Below are 26209 nucleotides of genomic sequence, written 5' to 3'. Positions count from 1 at the left end.
CTGGGCATATACCCTGAGAAAACCAAAACTGAAAAGACACATGTATCCCAGTGTTCATTGTGGCACTATTTACAATAACTAGGATGTGGAAGCAACTTAGATGTCCATTAGCAGATAAGCAGATACAAAGCTGTGGTATATATATACAATGGAATATTACTTGGCCAAAGAAAGGAAAGCATTTGAGTAGGTTTTAATGAGGTAGATGAACATAGAGCCAATTATACAGAGTGAAGTTAATCCGAAAGAGAAAAACAAATACATACTAAAGCATGTATAAGGAATCTAGAAAGATGGTATTGATGAGCCTGTATGTGGGGTGGCAATGAGAACATAGAGACATAGAGAACAGATTTGTAGACATGGAGTTGTAGGGGGAAAAGGAGAGGGTGGGATGAATGGAGAGAGTAGCATGGGAACATTTACACTACTTCATGTAAAATAGATACCCAGTGGGAATTTGCTGTAAGATTCAGGGAACTCAAACCGGGGCTCTGTGACAACCTAGAAGGGTGGGATGGCATGGAAGTGTATACATATATAGATATGTATATATGTATACACACACACACAGACCTATGGGTGATTCCTATTGATGTATGGCAGAAACCAGCACAATATTGTGAAGCAATTATCTTTCAATTAAAAATAAATAAATTAAAATGTTAAGAAACATAATAACACAATCAGAAAGAAATGGAGAGCATGAATTTCTCAGTCAATAATGAAAGAGCAAGCGTATGATTCAGTTGACAAAAGTACTATAAATATAGTACTTTGAAAACGTGATCACCAGATGAGCTCTCATATTTCTTTTTTGTTTTCCTTATTATCTAAATCGTTTGGGGGTGATTCATTTCACTGTTCCATGTGCTTAATTTTTCACAAGCCATTCTATTACCACATTTATTTGTCTAAACTTCTGTAGATTAGGGTGAATATAAAAATATAATTATCTCCTTGAATTTTAATTGTAAAATTTTCTTCTGCAACCTATACAATTACCAGCACTCTGCTAGAAAGAGCTTCTTTGATCCAATGGAACTTATTTTTTTTTTTGGAATTTATTTTTAACTTATTTAATTATTTTACTTAATATTATTTCCATGTAAGTTAATATAGTCATACTAACAAGCTTCCTGATGTTCAAGCTGGTTTTAGAAAAGGCAGAGGAACCAGAGATCAAATTGCCAACATCTGCTGGATCATGGAAAAAGCAAGAGAGTTCCAGAAAAACATCTATTTCTGCTTTATTGACAATGCCAAAACCTTTGACTGTGTGGATCACAATAAACTGTGGCAATTCTGAAAGAGATGGGAATACCAGACCACCTGACCTGCCTCTTGAGAAATCTGTATGCAGGTCAGGAAGCAACAGTTAGAAGTGGACATGGAACAGACTGGTTCCAAATAGGAAAAGGAGTATGTCAAGGCTGTATATTGTCACCCAGCTTATTTAACTTATATGCAGAGTACATCATGAGAAACGCTGGGCTGGTGGAAGCACAAGCTGGAATCAAGATTGCAGGGAGAAATATCAATAACCTCAGATATGCAGACGACACCACCCTTATGGCAGAAAGTGAAGAGGAACTCAAAAGCCTCTTGATGAAAGTGAAGGTGGAGAGTGAAAAAGTTGGCTTAAAGCTCAACATTCAGAAAACGAAGATCATAGCATCCGGTCCCATCACTTCATGGGAAATAGATGGGGAAACAGTGTCAGACTTTATTTTTCTGGGCTCCAAAATCACTGCAGATGGTGATTGCAGCCATGAAATTAAAAGACGCTTACTCCTTGGAAGGAAAGTTATGACCAACCTAGATAGCATATTCAAAAGCAGAGACATTGTTTTGCCAACAAAGGTCCTTCTAGTCAAGGCTACGGTTTTTCCAGTGGTCATGTATGGATGTGAGAGTTGGACTGTGAAGAAGGCTGAGTGCTGAAGAATTGAAGCTTTTGAAGTGTGGTGTTGGAGAAGACTCTTGAGAGTCCCTTGGACTGCAAGGAGATCCAACCAGTCCATTCTGAAGGAGATCAGCCCTGGGATTTCTTTGGAAGGAATGATGCTAAAGCTGAAACTCCAAAATGCCCACCTCATGCGAAGAGCTGACCCATTGAAAAAGACTCTGATGCTGGGAGGGATTGGGGACAGGAGGAGAAGGGGACGACCGAGGATGAGATGGCTCGATGGCATCACTGACTCGATGGACATGATTCTGAGTGAACTCGGGAAGTTGGTGATGGACAGGGAGGCCTGGTGTGCTGTGATTCATGGGGTCGCAAAGAGTCGGACATGACTGAGTGACTGAACTGAACAAAACCATTTCAACTTTCTTTCTTTAGCACTTTAAATCTTTAATACTCTTGCCATTTTAATATTAACCACTCTTGTCTGGAGGAATCTTTTTTTTTTCCTTTACAGTATAGGTTGTGTAATCCAGTAACTTGATACATTTCAGTAAATTTTTTTTTTATATAGTGCTGTCAACAAATTGCTCGAGGGAAAAACAGACAAAATTATTTGAACATATTATTTGTGAATTATGCTGATGATCACGAATGGTAATCTGTGAACAATTGTTCTTGCCTCTTGGCCCAGTATCTGGCCTCTAGCTGCTCTCTGTCTGGAAGTCATTAAGTTGAAGAACCAACATATCCTTTCCTGCTGTTCAGTTGCTAAGTCCTGTCAGACTCTTTGTGACCCCATGAACTGCAGCATGCCAGGCTTCCCTGTCCTTCACTATCTTCCAGAGTTTACTCAAACTCATGTGCATTGAGACAGTAATGCCATCCAATCATCTAATGTTCTGCAGCCTCGTCTCCTCCTGCCCTCAATCTTTCCCAGCATCAGGGCCTTTTCCAATAAGTTGGCTCTTTGCATCAGGTGGAGGATTGGAGCATCAACCTCAGCATCAGTCCTTTCAATAAATATTCAGAATTGATTTTCTTTAGGATTGACTGGTTTGATTTTCTTGCAGTCCAAGGGATGCTCAAGAGTGTTCTCCAACATCACAGTTCAAAAACAAATTCTTTACTGCTCAGCCTTCTTTATGGTCCAACACTCACATCCATACATGACTACTGGAAAAACCATAGCTTTAACTACACAAACCTTTGTTGGCAAGTAATGTCTCTGCTTTTTAATACACTATCTAGGTTTGTCATAGATTTTCTTCCAAGGAGCAAGGGTCTTTTAATTTCATGGCTGCAGTTGCAATCTGCAGAGATTTTGGAGCCCAGAAAAATAAAGTCTGTTACTGTTTCTATCATTTCCCCATCTACTTGCCATGAAGTGATAGGACCAGATGCCATGATCCTCAATTCCTGAATGCTGAGTTTTGAGCCAGCTTTTTCACTCTGCTCTTTCACCATCAAGAGACTCTTTACTTCTTGTTCACTTTCTGCCATAAGGGTGGTGCATACCTTATGCATATATCTGAGCATACATTATGCATATCTGCATATCTGAGGTTATTGATATTTCTCCCAGCAATCTTAATTCCAGCTTGTGTTTCATCTAGCCTGGCATTTTGCATCATGTACACTGCATAGAAATTAAATAAGCAGGGTGACAGTATACACCCTTGACATACTCCTTTCCCAATTTGGAACCAATCCATTGTTCCATGTCTGGTTCTAGCTGTTGCTTCTTGACTTGCATATAGGTTTCTCAGGAGGCAGGTAATGTGGTCTGGTATTCCCATCTCTTTTAGATTTTTCCTTGGTTTGTTGTGATCCACACAGTCAAATTTGTTTTACTTCTCTATTTAATAATTCCCCTATCATATGTGACAAGTTTAATTTTACTTTCCATTTCCAATAGGATAAAATAAATAATTTCATGGCCACAAAATTAAAATGTCAGTTCTTCCACTCCAGGGGTTCTCTACATGTCTTTACAGGGATCAATGAGAGGAAAATGTAGTGTAGTTGTATGCATTATGAATACAGAATTCATAGGAAATCTTAGTTATGTTCTTTTTTTTTCTTTACTTTGTACTTTCATTTTTTTTCTTTTCTTTTTTATTGAAGGATAATTACCTTACAGAATGTTGTTTTCTGTCAAACCTCAATATGAATCAGCCACAGGTATACATATATACCCTCACTTTTGATCTTCCTTCCATTTCTGTCCCCATCCCATCCCTCTAGGTTGAAACAGAGCCCCTGTTTGAGTTTCCTGAGCCATACAACAAATTTCCGTTTGCTATCTATTTTACATACGGTAATATAAATTTCCATGTTACTCTTTCCAAACATCTCACCCTCTTCTCCCCTCTCCCCATGTCCACAAGTCCATTCTCTATGTCTCTTCTCCAATGTTGCCCTGTAAATAAATTCTTCAGTACCATTCTTCTAGATTCTGTATATATGTGTTTGAACACAATATTTATCTTTCTCTTTCTGACCCACTTCACTCTGTATAATAGGTTCTAGGTTCATCCACCTGATCAGAATGGACTCAAATGCATTTCTTTTTGTGGCTGAGTAATACTCCATTGGGTATATGTACCACAACATCTTTATCCATTCATCTGTAGATGAACATCTAGGTTGCTTCCATGTTCTAGCTATTGTAAATAGTGCTGCAAAGAACAATGGAATACATGTGTCTTTTTCAATTTTGCTTTCCTCAGGGTATATGCCTAGGAGTGGGATTGATGGGTCATATAGTGGTTTTATTCCTAGTTTTTAAAGGAATCTCCATACCATTTTCCATAGTGGCTGTATCAATTGACATTCCCACAAGCAGTGCAAGAGTGTTCTGTTTTCTCCACACCCTCTCCGGCAGCTACTGTTTGTAGACTATTTGATGATGGCCATTCTGAATGGTGTGAGGTGATATCTCACTGTGGTTTGATTTGCATTTCTCTAACTTAGATAATATATTGAAAAGCGGAGATATTACTTTGCCAACAAAGGTCCGTCTAGTCAAGGCTATGGTTTTTCCAGTGGTCATGTATGGATGTGAGAGTTGGACTGTGAAGAAAGCTGAGCACTGAAGAATTAATGCTTTTGAACTGTGGTATTGGAGAAGACTCTTGAGAGTCCCTTGGACTGCAAGGAGATCCAACCAGTCCATCCTAAAGGAGAAAAGTCCTGGGTGTTCATTGGAAGGACTGATGCTAAAGCTGAAACTCCAATACTTTGGCCACCTCATGCAAAGAGTTGACTGACTGGAAAAGACCCTGATGCTGGGAGGGATTGGGGGCAGGTGGAGAAGGGGATGACAGAGGATGAGATGGCTGGATGGCATCACCGACTTGATGGACGTGAGTTTGAGTGAACTCCCGGAGTTGCTGGTGTGCTGCAGTTCATGGGGCCGCAAAGAGTTGGACACGACTGAGCGACTGAACTGAACTGAATAAAGAGTGATGTTGAGCATCTTTTCATGTGTTTCTTAGCCATTTGTATGTCTTCGGAGAAATGACTGTTTAGATCTTTTCCCCACTTTTTGAGCTTTTTTCCCTTTTTTTTTGGTATTGTGTTGTATGGGTTGCTTGCATATTTTGGAAATTAATCCTTTGTCAGTTGTTTCATTTGCTATTATTTTCGTCTATTCTGAGGGTTGTCTTTTCACCTTGCAGCTTCCTTTGCTGTGAAAATGCTTTTAAGTCTAATTCAGGTCCCACTTGTTTACTTTTTTAATTTCTGTTACTCTAGGAGGTGGGTCATAGAGGATCTTGCTTTGATTTATGTCATAGAGTGTTCTGCCTATGTTTTCCTCTAAGACTTGATAGTTTCTGGTCTTACATTTAGGTGTTTAATTTATTTTGAGTTTATTTTTGTGTATGGTGTTAGGAAGTGTTCTAATTTCATTCTTTTACATGTAACTGTTGAATTTCCCCATCACCATTTATTGAAGAGGCTGTCTTTGCCCCATCATATATTCTTGCCTCCTCTGTTAAAAATAAGGTCCCCATAGGTGCTTGGGTTTATTTCTTGGATTTCTGTCTTGCTCCATTGGTCTATATTTCTGTTTTTGTGCCAGCACCACATTGTCTTGATGACTGTAGCTTTGTAGTATAATCTGAAGTCAGGAAGGTTGATTCCTCCAGCTCCTTCCTTCTTTCTCAAGACTGCTTTGGCTATTCGGGGTCTTTTGTGTTTACATATGAATTGTGAAATTTTTTGTTCTAGTTCTGTGAAAAATGTCATGAGTAATTTGTTAGAGATCATACTGAATCTATAGATTGCATTTGGTAGTATAGTCATTTTCACAATATTGATTCTTCCTACCCAGGAACATGGAATATCTCTCTATCTGTTTATATCATCTTTGATTTCTTTCATTAGTGTCTTATAATTTTCTTTGTACAGTTCTTTTTCCCCCTTACATAAGTTTATTCCTAGATATTTAATTCTTTTTGTTGCAATGGTGAATGAGATTCATTCCTTAATTTCTCTTTTTGATATTTCATTGTTAATATTTCATTGTTAGCAAGTGATTTCTGTGTATTGATTTTGTATCCTGCAACTTTGCTAAATTCACTGTTTAGCTTTAGCAATTTTCTAATACTATCTTTAAGGTTTTCTAGGTACAATATGATGTCATTTGCAAACAGTGAAAGCTTTACTTCTTTTCTGATCTAGATTCCTTTTATTTCTTCTTCTTCTCTGATTTCTATAGCTAGGACTTCCAGAACTATGTTGAATAATAGTGGTGAAAGTGGACACCATTGTCTTGTTCTTGATCTTGGGGGAATGCTTTTTGTTTTTCACCATTGAGAATAACGTTTGCTATAGTCTTATTATATATGGACTTTATTATGTTGAGCTAGGTTCCTTCTATGCCCATTTTTTGAAGAGTTTTAACCATAAATGGGTGCTGAATTTTGTCAAAGGCTTTCTCTGTATTGAGATTATCATATGATTTTTATCTTTCAATTTGTTTATATGGTGTATCACATTGATTGATTTGTGTATATTGAAGAATCCTTGCATTCCTAGAATAAACCCAACTTGATCATGGTGTATGAGCTTTTTGATGTGTTGCTGAATTCTGTTTGCTAAAATCGTGTTGAGGATTTTTGCATCCATGTTCATCAGTGATACTGGCCTGTAGTTTTCTCTTTCTGTGTTGTCTTTTTCTGGTTTTGGTATCAGGGTGATGGTGGCCTCATAGAATGAGTTTGGAGGTGTTCCTTCCTTTGCAGTTTTTGGAAAGAGTTTTAGAAGGATAGCTCTTCTCTATTTAGAAGAGCTAATTCTAATTCTCTAATTTAGAAGGCGTTAGCTCTTCTCTAATATTTGATAGAATTCTCCTGTGAAGCCATCTGGCCCTGGGCTTTTGATTTTGGGAGATTTTTGATCACAGCTTCCATTTCAGTGCTTGTAACTGGGTTGTTCATAATTTCTATTTCTTCCTGGTTCAGTCTTGGGAGATTGAACTTTTCTAAGAATCTGTCCATTTCTTCCAGGTTATCCATTTTATTATCATACATTTGTTCATAATAGTCTATTATACTCTTTTTTATTACTGCATTGTCTGGTGTAAGCTCTCCTTTTTAATTTCTAATTTTATTGATTTGATTCTTCTTTCTTTCTCAAGTCTGGCTAAAGGCTTGACAATTTTGTTTATCTTCTCAAAGAACCAGCTTATAGTTTTATTTATCTTTACTGCTGTTCCCCCCCCCCCCCACACACACACTTTGTTTTCATTTATTTCTGTTCAGATCTTTATGATTTCTTTCCTTCTACCATTAAAAAAAATTTTGTTCTTCTTTTTCCAGTTGTTTTAGGTGTAAAGTTAGGTTGTCTATTCGATGTTTTTCTTGTTTATGGAGGTAGGAATGTATTGCTATAAACTTCCCTCTTAGAATTGCTTTTGCTGCATCTCATAGGTTTTGAGTTGTTGTGTTTTCATTGTCATTTGTTTCTGAAATTCTTTGATTTTTGTTTTGATTTCTTCAGTAATCTGTTGGTCATTTAGAAACATGTTGTTTAATCTCCATGTGTTTGTGTTCCTTACAGTTTTTTCTTTGTAATTCATATCTAGTCTCATAGTATTGTGAGATGATGCTTGATATGATTTCAGTTTTCTTAAATATACTGAGGTTTGATTTGTGACCCAAGATCTGGTCTATCCTGGAGAATGTTTCACGTGCACTTGACAAGAAGGTGTATTTTTCTGCATTTGGATGAAATGTCCCAAAGATATCAATGACATCTTTCTCATCTAATGTATCTTTTAAAACTTGTGTTTCCTTGTCAATTTTCTGTTTTGATGATCTGTCCATTGGTGTGAGTGGGGTATTAAAATCTCCTACTATTATTGTGTTACTTTCAATTTCTCCTTTTATGTCTGTTAGTGTTTGTCTTATGTATTAAGGTACTCCTATGTCAGGTGCCTAGATATTTACAATTGTTATGTCTTCCTCTTGGATTGATCCCTTGTACATTATGTGTTGCCCTTCCTTAGCTCTTGTAATATTCTTTATTTTAAGGTCGATTTTGCCTGATATGAGGGTTGCTACTCCAGATTTCTTTTGCTTCCCATTTGCAAGGAATATATTTTTCCATCCTCTCACTTTCAGTCTGTAACTGTCTTTAGGTCTGAATGGTTTTCTTGTAGATAGCATATATATGGGTCTTGTTTTTGTGTCCATTCAGCCAGTCTGTGTCTTTTGGTTGGAGCATTTAATCCATTTACATTTAAAGTAATTATTGTTATATATGTTCCTATTGTCATTTTCTTAATTGTTTGGGGTTTCTTTTGGAGATCTTTTTTCTTCTCTTATATTTCTTGACTATATAAGTCCATTTAACATTTGTTGTAAAGCTGGTTTGGTGGTACTGAATTCTCTTAACTTTTGCTTGTCTGAAAAGCTTTTTATTTCTCCATCAATTTTGAATGAGATCCTTGCAGGATTTTTTAGATATTTAGATTTTATACTTTTAGTACTTTAAATATATCTTGCCATTACCTTCTGACCTGCAAAGTTTCTGCTGAAAGATCAGCTGTTAGGCGTATGGGGTTTCCCTTGTATGTTACTTCTTGCTTCTCCCTTGCTGCTTTTAATATTCTTTCTTTGTGTTTAGTCTTTGTTAGTTTGATTAGTCTGTGTGTTGGCATGTTTCTCCTTGGGTTTATCCAGTATGGGACTCTTTGTGCCTCTTGGACTTTACTGACTATTTCCTTTTCCATGTTGGGAAAATTTTCAACTAATCTTTTCAAAAATTTTCTCATACCCTTTCTTTTTCTCTTCTTCTTCTGGGACCCCTATAATTTGAATGTTGGTTCATTTGATATTGTTCCAGAGGTCTCTGTGACTACCATCAGTTCTTTTCATTCTTTTTACTTCATTCTGCTCTTCAGAATTTATTTCCACCATTTTATCTTCCAGCTCACTGATTTGTTCTTATGCTTTAGGTATTCTGATATTGATTCCTTCTAGAATATTTTTAATTTCGGTAATTGTGTTGTTTGTCTCTGTATGTTTATTCTTTAATTCTTCTAGGTCTTTGTTAAAATATTCTTTCATTTTCTTCATTTTGTTTTCAAGGTTTTGATCTTTTTTACTATCATTATTCTGAATTCTTTTTCAGGTGGTTTGCCTATTTCCTCTTTATGTATTTGGACTTTTGTGTTTCTAGTTTGTTCCCTTCATTTGCTTAGTATTTCTTTGCCTTTTCATTATTATTTTTTTAAGTTATTGTGTTTGAGGTCTCCTTTCCCCAGGCTTCAAGGTTGAATTCTTTCTTCCTTTTGGTTTCTGCCCTCCTAGGATTGGTCCTATGGTTTTTGTAATCTATATAGGGTAAAATTTATGCCAAGTTTTTATTTGTTTGTTTGCTTTTCCTCTGATGGGCAAGACTAAGTGAGGTAGTAATCTTATCTGCTGATGAATGGGTTTGTATTTTTGTTTTATTTGTTGTTTAGATGAGATATCCTGCACAGGGTGCTACTGGTTGTTGGGTGATGCTGGGTCTTGTAGTCAAGTGTATTCCTTTGTGTGAGTTCTCACTATTTGATTCTCTCTAGGGTTAGTTTGCTGGCAGTCTAGGGTCTTGGAGTCAGTGCTCCCACTCCAAAGGCTCAGGGCTTGATATCTGGTCAGGAACAAAAATTCCCCAAGTGGTTTTTTATGGCATGAAGTGAGATGAAAATAAATATCCAAGAATGAGAAACCAAAGATGAACTCCAGACAAAAGGCAGTTGCAAAATCAGGCAAATAATAATTAAAATAATGGAATATACACATACACATATATACCCATGAGCAAAGTCAAAACAGTCCAACACAAATAAAGTACAGTAGATTGACCCGGCAAACAAAGGAAATAAAAAAATTTTACTTACCAGTTAAGAACAAAACTAAAGCACAAACTTGAAAATAAAACCAAAGCAAGGTGCCAAGTGGGGAATAAAGCAATGAAAACAAAACTAACAGATATGTTGAGAGGAAAGGAAAGAAAAAAAGAAAGAATAGATATGCAAAGTTAAATAGAGGTAGATGAGGAAGATTTATATTCATTAAAAATTAACTGTAAGGATAAAAAAACAGTAAGAAAGGCAAACAAAGGAATTAATGTAGAAAAGATACAATAGATTAAAAAAATTAAAATTGTAAAACAGTGAAAACAAACAAACAACAGAAGAAGAAAGAAAGAAGGAACAGAAATAGTGGAAACTCCACAGAACTGAAAAAGCCCAATGTTGAGGCAGAGGTTTATAACACCAGTACAACGTGTGACTGAATACACACATATACATATACACTCATAAGCAAAATCAAAGCAGTCCAACATAAATAAAGTACGATTGATTGACCCAGTGGCCAAAGGAAACCAAAAATTATATCTATCAGAACAAAACTAACTAAAGCACAAACAGGAAAACAAAAGTAAAGCAAAGTGCCAATTGGGGAATAAATCAATGAAAATAAAACTAGCAAATATGCTAAGAGGAAAGGAAAGAAAGAAAAGAAAGAATAGATATAAAAAGATAAATAGAGGTAGATGAAGAAGATTTATATACATTAAAGATTAACTGCAAGGGGAAAAGAACAGAAGGAAAAGCAAACAAAAAATAAATGTAGAAAAAATAATAGGTTAAAAAATGGAAAATTAAAGTTAAAAAAGGAAAGTAAAAAAGAAAACAAAGGAAAACTCCATGAAACTGCAAAAGCCTAATGTTTAGACAGAGGTTTATAACAACAATAAAAAATGTTACTGAGAAAAAACAGGTCAAAAGCTTAATTAGATTTCATAGTGCCAGTAAAGTCAACAACTACAACAGAGGAGGGGAAAAAAAAAAAAAAAGAAAATAAATGAAAAAAGCCCCAAAAGAATTTATAGAACAAGTCAAAACATAAGAATAATAAATATTTTTCTTGAGTTACTGCAATGAGAGTCCTTTCCCTCGCGGGAAGTCACAGTCCACCTCACCTCCCCAGGATGCCCTCCAACACTGTGCTGATCTCTAGACCTGCTGTGGCGGCAGCTCAGATTCTAATCTGGTCCTGCTCCTGTGTGTTTTTGCCTCCAATGTCTACAGCTACCAGAACTAGTGTGTTTGCTCTTGTGGGAGCTCTCAATGACCTTTTACATATTCCATGGACATAGAGTCTGCCTAGTTGATCATGTGGATTTAATCTGCAGCTTGTACAGCTGGTGGGAAGGTTTTGGGTCTTGTTCCTTAACCACACTGCCCCTGTGTTTCAACTGTCATTTTATTTCTGCCTCTGGGTTTCAACTGTCATTTTATTTCTGCTTCTGCATGTCAGTCATACACTGGGGTTTGCTCCTTAGGTTGCCCTGGAGGACTTGGGTTTGCCTCTGTGAGGGCCAGGTGTGGAGGTGGTGCAGCTACTTGGGTTGCAGGGGTTCTGACAGCACCAAGTAGCCAGGGGAGTTGACAACTAGGGAAGCAGGAAATACAGTGCTCTAGAAGAGTATGACAACCAGTGTTGGCCAATACACTCCAGTATTTTTGCCTGGAGAATCCCCCTCCCTGACAAAGAATCTGGCAGTCCACAATCTACAGGGTCATAATGAGTCAGACACTATTGGAGTGACACTGTGCACATAGACACAAGACTTTTTATGTCTGTGGCAGCTCTGTCACATCGATATTTGAGTGTGAATGTGGCTCAGCTGCTTGGCTTTCTGGTACCCTGCTAGCGCCAAGTGTGCAGAGATATGGACTGCCTCCACTGCAGAAGTTATGGCCCTATCAGAGTCTTTTTTCTAGCTTATTGTAGCTGGCGATCAGAAAGCCTCTTTGGCAAGCCTTTCCCATAGCTCCACCCATTCAGGCACTTAGAGGGCTCCCTTGCCTGGGGTTCTTTTCTGTTGTTTGGTGCATCAGGCACATAGAGCTCCCCTCTCCCCCGCCCCCCTCCCCCACCCCCCCCAACCCGGCTGGGGGCCTACTCTGTAGATCTGTGCGGTCAGGCACATGGAGGGGCCTCCTTGGCTGGGGTCTACTCTGTAGTTCAGTGTCTCAGGTGTTTGATGGCCCAGCCTCTCTATTGTTCAGCTGCCGATGCTAGCATGTGGGGAAAAAGAGGCTATAGTGATGGCTCCACCCACTATGCGTGACTCAGCAGTATCTCTTTGCCTCCCTGATTGCCTGGTTTTCCTCCACAAGCATTTCCCACTGCAATCTCCTCCCTCACATCCCCTCGATCTGTCTCTCCGAGGTCAACAGCAGCTCCACAATTGCTCCACAATCCCTAAACTCCAGCTCCCAGCCTCTGCACCTTCCAGGGGACCTGTGTCCTTGTCTGGGTTATGTATGGCTGCGCCAAGGACTGTCTGATTCTCATTCCATCCAGGCTGCCACTGATCAGCTGTTTCACTCTCAACTGTAAATATTTCTCCTGTGACTCAGACAATTGCCCCTACCAGCATTCCTGTTTTCCCCCCTAGTTCTTTCATCTTACCAAGTTTTGCATGGCTCTATATATTCTTTTCCACTGGTCAGATACTCCTGTCCACTCTCAGCTGGTGTTCTGCATGCACTTCTGTGTCTGAAGGTGTATTCCTGATATATCCATGGAGAGAGATGTTCTCCATGTCCACCTACTACTCCGCCATCTTGTTCTCTCTATATTCTTGGTTTTAACACTGATTCATTCAGTGACTTGGAATAAAGGATGAGTTGTATGTGATTAATTTTTTAAGTTATTAAGAAAATATTTCTGCTTCAAGGAGTAAATTTGAAAAATAGTAACATGTGGTGAATTTCCCTGAACTTATACTTTATAAAAACTTCATTTATTATTAATTATAGTAATAAATGGGAAGGAAAAAAATATTCCACTGGGGCTTCTAGAAATAAGAACTTTACCTGAAGTAATTCCCCACTATTCTTCAGATTATTTTAAAGGTAAAAGAACTTGCTTTTTTTTATACTGGTTATCCACAAAACATTTGTTAGAAAAGAAATTATATGGGCAGCTGATAATCACTAATTATTATTTATTTTTATTCAAAAAGAATGATTTTCAAGTTTGAATATCAGATCAAATCAGATCAGTTGCTCAGTCGTGTCCAACTCTTTGCGACCCCATGAATCACAGCATGCCAGGCCTCCCTGTCCATCACCAACTCCCAGAGTTCACTGAGACTCACGTCCATCGAGTCAGTGATGCCATCCAGCCATCTCATCCTCTGTCGTCCCCTTCTCCTCTTGTCCACAATACCTCCCAGCATCAGACTCTTTTCCAATGAGTCAACTCTTCGCATGAGGTGGCCCAAGTACTGGAGTTTCAGCTTTAGCATCATTCCTTCCAAAGAAATCCCAGGGCTGATCTCCTTCAGAATGGACTGGTTGGATCTCCTTGCAGTCCAAGGGACTCTCAAGAGTCTTCTCCAGCACCACACTTCAAAAGCATCAATTCTTCGGCACTCAGCCTTCTTCACAGTCCATCTCTCACATCCATACATGACCACAGGAAAAACCATAGCCTTGACTAGACTGACCTTTGTTGGCAAAGTAATGTCTCTGCTTTTGAATATGCTATCTAGGTTGGTCATAAGTTTCCTTCCAAGGAGTAAGCGTCTTTTAATTTCATGGCTGCAGTCACCATCTGTAGTGATTTTAGAGCCCAGAAAAATGAAGTCTGACACTGTTTTCACTGTTTCCCCATCTATTTCCCATGAAGTGGTGGGACCAGATGCCATGATCTTCGTTTTCTGAATGTTGAGCTTTAAGCCAACTTTTTCACTCCACTTTCACTTTCATCAAGAGGCTTTTGAGTTCCTCTTCACTTTCTGCCTTAAGGGTGGTGTCATCTGCATATCTGAGGTTATTGATATTTCTCCCAGCAATCTTGATTCCAGTTTGTGTTTCTTCCAGTCAAGCGTTTCTCATGATGTACTCTGCATAGAACTTAAATAAGCAGGGTGACAATATACAGCCTTGACAAACTCCTTTTCCTATTTGGAACCAGTCTGTTGTTCATGTCCAGTTCTAACTGTTGCTTCCTGACCTGCATACAAATTTCTCAAGAGGCAGATCAGGTGGTCTAGTATTCCCATCTCTTTCAGAATTGCCACAGTTTATTATGATCCACACAGTCAAAGGCTTTGGCATAGTCAATAAAGCAGAAATAGATGCTTTTCTGGAACTCTCTTGCTTTTTCCATGATCTAGTGGATGTTGGCAATTTGATCTCTGGTTCCTCTGCCTTTTCTAAAACCACCTTGAACATCTGGAAGTTCACAGTTCACATATTGCTGAAGCCTGACTTGGAGAATTTTGAGCATTACTTTACTAGCGTGTGAGATGAGTGCAATTGTTCAGTAGTTTCAGCATTCTTTGGCATTGTCTTTCTTTGTGATTGGAGTGAAAACTGACCTTTTCCAGTCCTGTGGCCACTGGTGAGTTTTCCAAATTTGCTGGCATATTGAGTGCAGCACTTAGTTTGAATATAGACCCCTGTTTTCCTAATTCTTTTCTTTTTGTATTTTTTGCTGTGTGAAGACTTTCTCTATTTTCAGGCAGTGGGGGCTACTATTTTTTGCAGTGTGCACACTTCTCATTTTAGAAGTTTCTGTTGTTGGGGAGCACAGGCCCTGGAGCATGCAAGCTCTGTAGCTGTTGCTTGCAGGTTTAGTTGCTGCACTGCATGTGGGATCTTCCAAGACCAGGGATTGAACCTATCTCCTTTGCACTGGCAAGTAAATTCTTAACCATTGGAACATTAGGAAAGTCCCTTGTTTCCCTAATTTTTATCCAAGGTGTGTGAGAATTCTACCTATGGTTAAGCTTCTATTATAATGAACTTAAAATAACTTTAAAGCCTTTAGCATTTGGGTCTTTGAACTTAATGGCAAAAAGATTGTGAAGGAGTATGTTTATATATATGTATTTGTGTGTGTGTGTGTGTGTGTATATATACACACACACATATATATATATATATATATATATATATATATATATATATATATACTTTACTTCTTGGACCTTATATACAAAGGCCTAAGATCTACAGAATTTTCATCTTAACATAATAGTATTATACTACCAAAACTACAATAAAAATTAGATTGGTTCTTCTATTATCACATCCATTTTTTCATAGATTAATGACACTGGGATCAAAATACCCTTTGGCAAATTGATATGCATGTTAGGTCAGGTTAGAAGTTATAATCAAAAGTGGAATGACTTTATGAAATTATATATCTATAGAGAAAAATGCAAGCAAACATTTTTTTTTTTTTTTTTTAAGTAGGGTTCAATATCAACTCACTTACATATAGTTTAAAAAAAAGTGGTTCCTTTTAGGTTTATTTTGAAAGAGTAGTCGTATGTACTATTTTTTTCAAAATTTGCTTAATACAAGCAAGACATAATTGCTATGGAAGCCATTAAGGTAAATTTAGACATTTTCTGGGAAATATGGCACCTCATAGAAGAATCCTCCCCTATGTGCACTTACATAGCCTTTGACCTAATATTTTTGTGCCAAAAATTATTGACTATCTGACATGCACAAGTCCCCACCAGTTTTTGTTGTAAATTAAATAGGTACAACATTAAAGCCTGTTATAAAATATATTTCTGGAATATTTTGCTTTCTTGCTCTATTTTTGCATCTCACACTAATGCTCCCCAAATGGCATTTAATGGTCCGTCTAGAATTACAACACAAACATCTGTGTATTTCAAATTAGGAATAATGATCAGTATTTACTCTAATTTGCTTATTTAATGTGGTTTCCTAATAATTCTTCCTGTTCCTGATTAATAGACATATTTATATTAAATATGTGAGCCTGTAAATTATGTCAATTATCCATTTAAAAAGTTAAAAAAATAATTTCAAAATGAAAGTTGTCCATATATCTGCCAATGTTCCATTGTGACAGTAGCTTCCCTCAGCAATGTGGTTCTGCAGGCTGTTTCTAACAGCACATATTTAGCTTCTTTGTGGTGAACTTTTGGACCTGGACCTGCCATTTTGAATTCCTTTTTAAAGTTTATCTAGCTCAATAATATGATTCCAGTAAGTCCCTCAGGGGGGATTTCCAATGATTTCAAACTACTTCTCTTTTTTCTCTCCCAGAAAAATATAAAACACTAGGACTCCCACTATGAGCCACCAGGGATTTGCCTCAATATCATATGGATGCAGCAGTTTCACTTGCTCTTTTCCTGAAATTTTCTTCTCAGCTGAATAGTTTAATAAGGATCTAAAAGAAATTCTATAATATCAAGGACTGCACAAATGTTTAAAAACATAACACTTTGTGTACATTGATTCACTCTTTGTGGTATTTGTTAAAGTATTTTATTTGCATTAACATAAAATTAAAAACATTAAAAATAAAATTTACAACAATTTAAACTATGCAAACATTTAAAAAAATTTAAGGCATATACAGAAATACATAATTGATAGATTGATTCATATATTTGGACTTAAGTTTAAGGATTTTAATACATCTCCTCAATGAATAGACTATGTTACGCATGTTATGAGACAAGTTGAAAATACATGTGCATGTTCACTATAATTTTAATGTGGCTACCTTTATTTACGGTCTATCAGTTCAGTTCAGTTCAGTCGCTCAGTCATGTCTGACTCTTTGCGGCCCCATGAATCCCAGCACGCCAGGCCTCCCTGTCCATCACCAACTCCCGGAATTCACTCAGACTCACGTCCATCGAGTCGGTGATGCCATGCAGCCTTCTCATCCTCTGTCGTCCCCTTCTCCTCCTGCCTCCAACCCCTCTCAGCACCAGAGTCTTTTCCAATGAGTTAACTCTTTGCATGAGGTGGCCAAAGTACCGGAGTTTCAGCTTTAGCATCATTCCTTCCAAAGAAATCCCAGGGCTGATCTCCTTCAGAATGGACTGGTTGGAGCTCCTTGCAGTCCAAGGGACTCTCAAGAGTCTTCTACAACACCACACTTCAAAAGCATCAATTCTTCAGCACTCAGCCTTCTTCATAGTCCAACTCTCACATCCATACATGACCACAGGAAAAACCATAGCCTTGACTAGACGGACCTTAGCTGCAAAGTAATGTCTGCTTTTGAATATGCTATCTAGGTTGGTCATAACTTTCCTTTCAAAGAGTAAGCGCCTTTTAATTTCATGACTGCAGTCACCATCTCAGTGATTTTGGAGCCCCCCAAAATAAAGTCTGACACTGTTTCCACTGTTTCCCCATCTATTTCCCATGAAGTGATGGGACCAGATGCCATGATCTTCGTTTTCTGAATCTTGAGCTTTAAGCCGACTTTTTCACTCTCTACTTTCACTTTCATCAAGAGGCTTTTTAGTTCCTCTTCACTTTCTGCCATAAGGGTGGTGTCATCTGCATATCTGAGGTTATTGATATTTCTCCCAGCAATCTTGATTCCAGCTTGTGTTTCTTCCAGTCTAGTGTTTCTCATGATGTACTCTGCATATAAGTTAAATAAACAGAGTGACAATATACAGCCTTGAAGTACTCCTTTTCCTATTTGGAACCAGTCTGTTGTTCCATGTCCAGTTCTAACTGTTGCTTCCAGTAAGATTTCTCAAGAGGCAGGTCAGGTGGTCTGGTATTCCCATTTCTTTCAGAATTTTCCACAGTTTATATAAACTATATATTCTTTGAGAAACAAATATTCTCTAAATGCTTAATGAGATGGACTCACCCATTCTTAAAAATGGTTTTAGAAAATGAGGATTGTATACATTATTTACCTTAATAATTTCTACATCCGTGTGTTGTGTTCTTTTAGCAATGCTGCTTCCCCTTCACCCTGCCTCATCACTGTGCTGTCAGGTCTTTAATACACAGACAGCTTCTAGACTGTTGAAAGTCCATTGAATAGAACAAGACACTTATTTTGTTTCAAAGAGAATGGAAGGAAAGTCTCTTTTAAAAAAAATGGAGTATAGTTTCTTTGCAATGTTGTGTTAGTTTTTGCTGTACAAAGTGAATCAGCCATATCGATACATATGTTCCCTCCTACTTAGACCTCCATCCCACCCCATGCCAACCCCCTAGGTCATCACGGAGCACTGAGCTGAGCTCCTGTACTATTCTGGAAGAAATGGACTGATTCTTAGAAAGGTACAACCTTCCAAGGCTGAACCAGGAATAAATACAGATCAATCACAAGTAGTGAAACTGAAACTGCAATAAAAAATCTTCTGACATAGAAAAATCCAGGAAAAACTCTTTAAAAATGAGTTTGTGGCCCCAAGATTTAAGCTGCTATGACAGTCAGAGGGATATACATTTACAGAATATGCTGATAAAACAGTTGTTATACAGGACCCATAAGTACACCAATGAGACATGTAAAGATGATTTTGAGGCAGAAAAATATATTTCGGCATTGACTTTTCTCTATTTGGTAGCAATGTGCCATTAACCCAGTACACTGCAAGAACGTTGGCCTTCCAGTCACAAGAACATGCTGACTTTGTTCATGCCTTTGTGTCTTGCCCTTAACTCTTCCTCATGTGGCTTGTCTCTCTGGGTCTAAAAGTCAACTCCTCTGAAAGGACTACCCACCAGCCAACAGAAATAAACTTCTAACATACTTCTCTCCATTTAACCTATTCTTGTTTAATTTTCTTCATTGCTCATCACTGTCTGAAATTATATGGTAAATAATTTCTTAAAATCTATTGGTTCTGCTAAATGATTAGGCTCTGCAACAGTAGGTATCTTGTCTTTGTCCCCATGGTACCCAGTTGTTGATAAGAAAGCCTGAAGCAACTTAACAATCAATAGTGTCTTTTTAAATGAATGAATTTACTAAAGTCAAATTATGTGGAAAAACAAATAGATTACCCTAAGTATGTAATGAACAACCTGGATCACTTGGAATTTGCAGGATGCTGAATTTCAAATTCTAAGTGAATTTCCAAGTTGTTCTAAAGTGTAAGTATTCCTTTCCATTTTCCTCTGGAGCCTGAAGAGAAGGTAGAGAGAAGCATGCAGTGGGAAAACCAGCATGGTGGGAACAGAATTATGAAAACATCAGCCACCTTATTGTCTCTTCCTGGCCTCTCTAGATAGACTGTATTATCCAAGTTTTAATGAGCAATTATTTATAAGCCATATATGACTGCTGTGGGCTTCCCTGGTGAGTCAGATGGTAAAGAATCTGCCTGCAATGCGGGAGACCTGGGTTCGATCCCTAGGTTGGGAAGATCCCCTGGAGAAGGGAAAGGCTACCCACTCCAGTATTCTGGCCTGGAGAATTCCACAGACTTTATAGTCCATGAGGTCACAAAGAGTCGGACACGACTGAGCGACTTTCACTTCACTTCACTTCATAGTGAAGTGAACTGGCTGCAGTTCTATGTGTAGGATCTATGCAGTGATCCTCAAATTGGAAGAATAGCTAATAAATCGTGGAGGTAGCATAGGAAGTTTCAGTGATACTTTTCCTTGGGGGCATGCAGACTGCACAGTATTATTCACACTTATATGGTCTTTTGCTATGTAGAACAATAGGTTTTTAAATCTTAATGAAGTGGTAGGGTCGGCGGCTGGGAGGAGCTACCCCACGCCCGATGTCAGGGGCAGCGGCGGAGAGGAGCGGTGGAGCGGTGGCTGTAAGGGTGCAGGAGGGCTGAGAGGAGCTACTTCACGTTCAAGGTCAGGAGGGGCAGCTGTGAGGAGATAACCCTCCTCCAAGGTAAGGAGCAGCGGCTGCACTTTGCTGGAGCAGCTCTGAAGGGATACCCCACGTCTAAGGTAAGAGAAACCCAAATAAGATGGTAGGTGTTGCAAGAAGCGTTAGAGGGCAGACACACAAACCATAATCACAGAAAACTAGTCAATCTAATCACATGGACAACAGCGTTGTGTAACTCAATGAAACTAAGCCATGCCATGTGGGGCCACCCAAGACGGGTGGATCATGGTGGAGAGGTCTGACAGAATGTGGTCACTGGAGAAGGGAATGGCAAACCACTTCAGTATTCTTGCCTTAAGAACCCCATCAGCAGTATGAAAAGGCAAAATGATAGGATACTGAAAGAGGAACTCCCCAGGTCAGTAGGTGCCCATATGTTACTGGAGATCAGTGGAGAAATAACTCCAGAAAGAATGAAGGGATGGAGACAGAGCAAAAACAATATCCAGTAGTGGATGTGACTGGTGGTAGAAGCAAGATCCGATGCTGTAAAGAGAAATATTGCATAGGAACCTGGAATGTTAGGTCCATGATTCAAGGCAAATTGGAAGTAGTCAAACAGAAGATTGCAAGAGTGGACATCGACATTCTAGGATTCAGCGAACTAAAATGGACTGGAATGGGTGAATTTAACTCAAATGATCATTATATCTACTACTGTGGGCAGTAGAAGAAATGGAGTAGCCATCATGGTCAACAAAAGAGTCCAAAATGCAGTACTTGGATGCAATCTCAAGACGACAAAATGATCTCTGTTCATTTCCAAGCAAACCATTCAATATCACAGTAATCCAAGCCTATGCCCCAACCAGTAATGCTGAAGAAGCTGAAGTTGAACGGTTCTATGAAGACCTACAAGACATTTTAGAACTAACAACCAAAAAAGATGTCCTTTTCATTATAGGGGACTGGAATGCAAAAGTAGAAAGTCAAGAAACACCTGGGGTAACAGGCAAATTTGGCCTTGGAGTATGGAATAAAGCAGGGCAAAGGCTAACAGACTTTTGCTAAGAGAACACACTGGTCATAGCAAACACCCTCTTCCAACAACACAAGAGAAGACTCTATACAGGGACATCACCAGATGGTCAACACCGAAATCAGATTGATTCTATTCTTTGCAGCCAAAGATGGAGAAGCTCTATACAGTCAGCAAAAACAAGACTGGGAGCTGACTGTGGCTCAGATCATGAGCTCCTTATTGCCAAATTCAGACTTAAATTGAAGAAAGTAGGGAAAACCCCTAGACCATTCAGGGATGACCTAAATCAAATCCCTTATGATTATACAGTGGAAGTGAGAAATAGATTTAAGGGACTAGATCTGATAGATAGAGTGCCTGATGAACTATGGAATGAGGTTCGTGACATTGTACAGGAGACAGGGATCAAGACCATCCCCATGGAAAAGAAATACAAAAAAGCAAAATGGCTGTCTGAAGAGGCCTTACAAATTGCTCTGAAAAGAAGAGAAGTGAAAAGCAAAGGAGAAAAGGAAAGATATTAGCATCTGAATGCAGAGTTCCAAAGAATAGCAAAGAGAGATAAGAAAGCCTTCCTGAGCGATCAATGCAAAGAAATAGAGGAAAACAACAGAACGGGAAAGACTAGAGATCTCTTCAAGAAAACTAGAGACACCAAGGGAACATTTCATGCAAAGATGGGTTCGATAAAGGACAGAAATGGTATGGACCTAACAGAAGCAGAAGATATTAAGAAGAGGTGGCAAGAATACACAGAAGAACTGTACAAAAAAGAGCTTCAAGACCCAGATAATCACGATGGTGTGAATACTCACCTAGAGCCAGACATCCTGGAATGTGAAGTCAAGTGGGCCTTAGAAAGCATCACTATGAACAAAGCTAGTGGAGGTGATGGAATTCCAGTTGAACTATTTCAAATCCTGAAAGATGATGCTGTGAAAGTGCTGCACTCAATATGCCAGCAAATTTTGAAAACTCAGCATTGGCCACAAGACTGGAAAAGGTCAGCTTTCATTCCAATCTCAAAGAAAGGCAATGCCAAGGAATGCTCAAACTACTGCACAATTGCACTCATCTCACATGCTAATAAAGTAATGCTCAAAATTCTCCAAGCCAGGCTTCAGCAGTACGTGAACTGTGAACTTCCAATTGTTTAAGCTGGTTTTAGAAAAGGCAGAGGAACCAGAGATCAAATTGCCAACATCCTTTGGATCATGGAAAAAGCAAGAGAGTTCCAGAAAAACATTTATTTCTGCTTTATTGACTATGCCAAAGCCTTTAAATGTGTGGATCACAATAAACTCGAAAATTCTGAAAGAGATGGGAATACCGACCACCTGACCTGCGTCTTGAGAAACCTGTATGCAGATCAAGAAGCAACAGTTAGAACTGAACATAGAACAACAGACTGGTTCCAAATAGGAAAAGGAGTACTTCAAGGCTGTATATTGTCACCCTGCTTATTTAAGTTCTATGCAGAGTACATCATGAGAAACGCTGTACTGGAAGAAACACAGGCTGGAATCAAGATTGCTGGGAAAAATACCAATATCCTCAGATATGCAGATGACACCACCCTTATGGCAGAAAGTGAAGAGGAACTAAAAAGCCTCTTGATGAAAGTGAAAGTGGAGAGTGAAAAAGTTAGCTAAAAGCTCAAGATTCAGAAAACGAAGATCATGGCATCTGGTCCATCACTTCATGGAAATAGATGGGGAAACAGTGGAAATAGTGTCAGACTTAATTTTTTTGGTTTCCAATATCACTGCAGATGGTGACTGCAGTCATGAAATTAAAAGACACTTACTCCTTGGAAGGAAAGTTATGACCAACCTAGATAGCATATTCAAAAGCAGAGACATTACTTTGCCAACAAAGGTCTGTCTAGTCAAGGCTATGGTTTTTCCTGTGGTCATGTATGGATGTGAGAATTGGACTGTGAAGAAGGCTGAGTGCCGAAGAATTGATGCTTTTGAAGTGTGGTGCTGGAGAAGACTCTTGAGAGTCCCTTGGACTGCAAGGAGATCCAACCGGTCCATTCTGAAGGAGATCAGCCCTGGGATTTCTTTGGAAGGAATGATGCTAAAGCTGAAACTCCAGTACTTGGGCCACCTCATGCGAAGAGTTGACTCATTTGAAAAGACTCTGATGCTGAGAGATATTGGGGGCAGGAGAAGGGTACAACAGAGGATGAGATGGCTGGATGGCATCACTGACTTGTTGGACGTGCGTCTGAGTGAACTCCGGGAATTGGTGATGGACAGGGAGGCCTGTCGTGCTGCAATTCATGGTGTCACAAAAAGTTGGACGCAACTGAGCGACTGAACTGAACTGAGCTACTCCTTGGAAGAAAATTTATGATCAACCTAGATAGCATATTCAAAAGCAGAGACATTACTTTGCCAACTAATGTCCGTCTTGTCAAGGCTATGATTTTTCCAGTGGTCATTTATGGATGTTAAAGTTGGACCGTGAAGAAAGCTGAGCGCCGAAGTTTTGATGATTTTCAACTATGGTGTTGGAGAAGACACTTGAGAGTATCTTGGACTGCAAGGAGATCCAAGCAGTCCATTTTAAAGGAGATCAATCCTGGGTGTTCATTGAAAGGACTAGTGTTGGAGCTGAAACTCCAATACTTTGGCCACCTCATGCAAACAGTTGACTCATGGCAAAAGACTCTGTTGCTCATAGAGATTGGCTGCAGGAGAAGGGGATGACAGAGGATGAGATGGCTGGATGGCATCACCGACTTGATGGACATGAGTTTGGGTGGACTCCAGGAGTTGGTGATGGACAGGGAGGCCTGGCGTGCTGCAATTCATAGGGTCGCAAAAAGTCGTACACAACTGAGCGACTGAACTGAACTGAATGAAGTTCATTTGTGACTCATATTCCTGAACTACACTAAAATGTTCACAAAATTTAAACTATAAATATGATGCTTATACAAGAACACTTTTGTGTTAGATTTAATACAAGATCTTAAAATCATATATACCTTTTCTTATGCTAACAAAAGTCTTCTACTTTAACACACGCACATGTCTATGTATTTACCTTTATTCATATGCAAATGAGTTTCATTAAATGTATATTACTAATAATATGATGGAGGCGGGTAGTCACATCAATACTTAGTGTTCATTTAAAAGTACTATAAATTGAGAAAAGTTATGAGAAATACTTGCACATTTCTATTACCTAATTTCAGTATGTATAGGAACTGCTTTTACTTAAGGCATTAAATTAAAATAACCCTAGAAGACGAAACATACAAATATCCAATCCATCATAGTAGTGTAACTGAAGAACTTTAGAAAAGTCTCAGCAAATGATACTTAGGCTACATATGCAGAGAATTTCAGCTTGGTGAAGAGAACATGTTTCTTGATGAAAATGTTAACTGAAAAAGTACATTTTCTTTCTTCTTCCCAATGCTTCATCTAGGAAAAGTATTAGTAGATATAGTCTAGATGACTTTAATTGTCAGTGTAATGTATAGATATTTCCCATTATTTTTATCCTGTACTATCCTTAAAAAGCACTATAATTTTGTGATCAATCTTATATTCACTAGCATCTTATTTAGCATGCTTTACCACCATGATTCATTCATTGATTCCCTCTTAGAATGATGGTCTTAAAGTTCTTTTGTTTATTTAAGCTACATAGAACAAGGGCTTCGGCTGTAGGTGTCACTTTACAGAACCCATCCCTGCAAAGCTATGGTGCAGTGTCTGTACTGACACTTACTCTCTCATTCTCTGCTTAGAAACAACATGCGATTGATTTTAGTTTTTTTTTTTTTTTTTCAGCTGGAAAGGCATAGTATTTTGTCCCTCAACTCAGTATTATTTCTCCTACCTTTATACTTCAGTCTTTCCATTGCCTAATATAAATAATAAACAGCTTATGTGTCTAATCTGACATTTAAATTCTTATTTCAAATGCTCTGCTAGTCACAATTTTTCTCTCTTTTCATGGATGTTTATTTCTTCAATTTTAAAAATTTTCAGTAATTCCTCTAACAAAGTGGTACTTTTTACAAAAATAACCATTGATTAAAAAATAGTTTAATACTAACTCTGCTAATTTATTGACTAAGATTACCATACTAATAAGTGTAAACACATCATTGCTATTCTTTAACAAAATTAGTGTTTCTGCTCAGGCAATGAATAAGCATATTATCAAGTGTTATTAACATCATTAATAAGGTTTAATAACAACAAATTTAAATGAATATATAATTCTGAGGTCATAGAGCATTAGTATGCCAGGTTAATGCTATTACTTCTATTTAAAAATACTTGGCTTTAAAAAATTCAAATGATGTATCACCTAACTAGTGTTTCACAATGTACATCCTCTTCTTATTTTAGGAAAAGTATACTAGAATACTACAAATTCTATTTTAGAGTAGGAAATGAAAACAAAGATATAAATAATTTAAAATAGAAGCTTTAGCTTTCTCCTCAGTCAAAAACTACCAGTATTACTTAAAACACTGTTATATTGATCTTCCAAAAAACATTTTCTTTTCTTCATTATCTCTTGCCAATATTATACATCTGACTCTTTTTTACTCCTGGATGCTTAGGCATCTCTTTTTCTTTTACTATCTTCAATACATGGTTATGTGCTGTGTCAGTTTCTGTTGCCTGGCCTCATGCTTTCCCATAAAAGCCCTTTTGTACACAGCAAGTATATTTTCACTCTTGTTTTTATCTAATAGTTTTCATATTTCAAAATGTCTATGAATATTCACCTCTGCACACCCACTATAAGATTAATTAAAAAAAAAAATAACCAAAGAGGAGTGATGTCAGCATAATGGACATGTGAGTCTCTTCTCTTTTCTCTCTCCTTTGATTTAAAACAATTGGACATCCATAACAGAAAAAAGTGACTCTGCTCAGCAAACCAGAACACCCAAGAGTCCATCCATCTGTACACCGGTAAGTGGGTGGACTGGACCACAGAGGAGGTGAGGAGGCAGAGGAGCAAGGGAAGTGGTGGCAGAGCCAGCAGCAGCTGAGAAGGTGACAACTAGTCTGAGAGCAAGCCACCAAGTCCTTTCTGGTAGAGGAGGTAGAGGGTGAAGGCACATGGAGG

Source organism: Bos grunniens, chromosome 9, assembly GCF_055505025.1.
Source record: "Bos grunniens cultivar Pamir isolate PY7600 chromosome 9, Bosgru_T2T1.0, whole genome shotgun sequence".
In the NCBI taxonomy this organism is placed as follows: domain Eukaryota; kingdom Metazoa; phylum Chordata; class Mammalia; order Artiodactyla; family Bovidae; genus Bos; species Bos grunniens.
The sequence above is the reverse complement of the archived record's forward strand: the minus strand, read 5'-3'. Positions refer to the sequence as shown.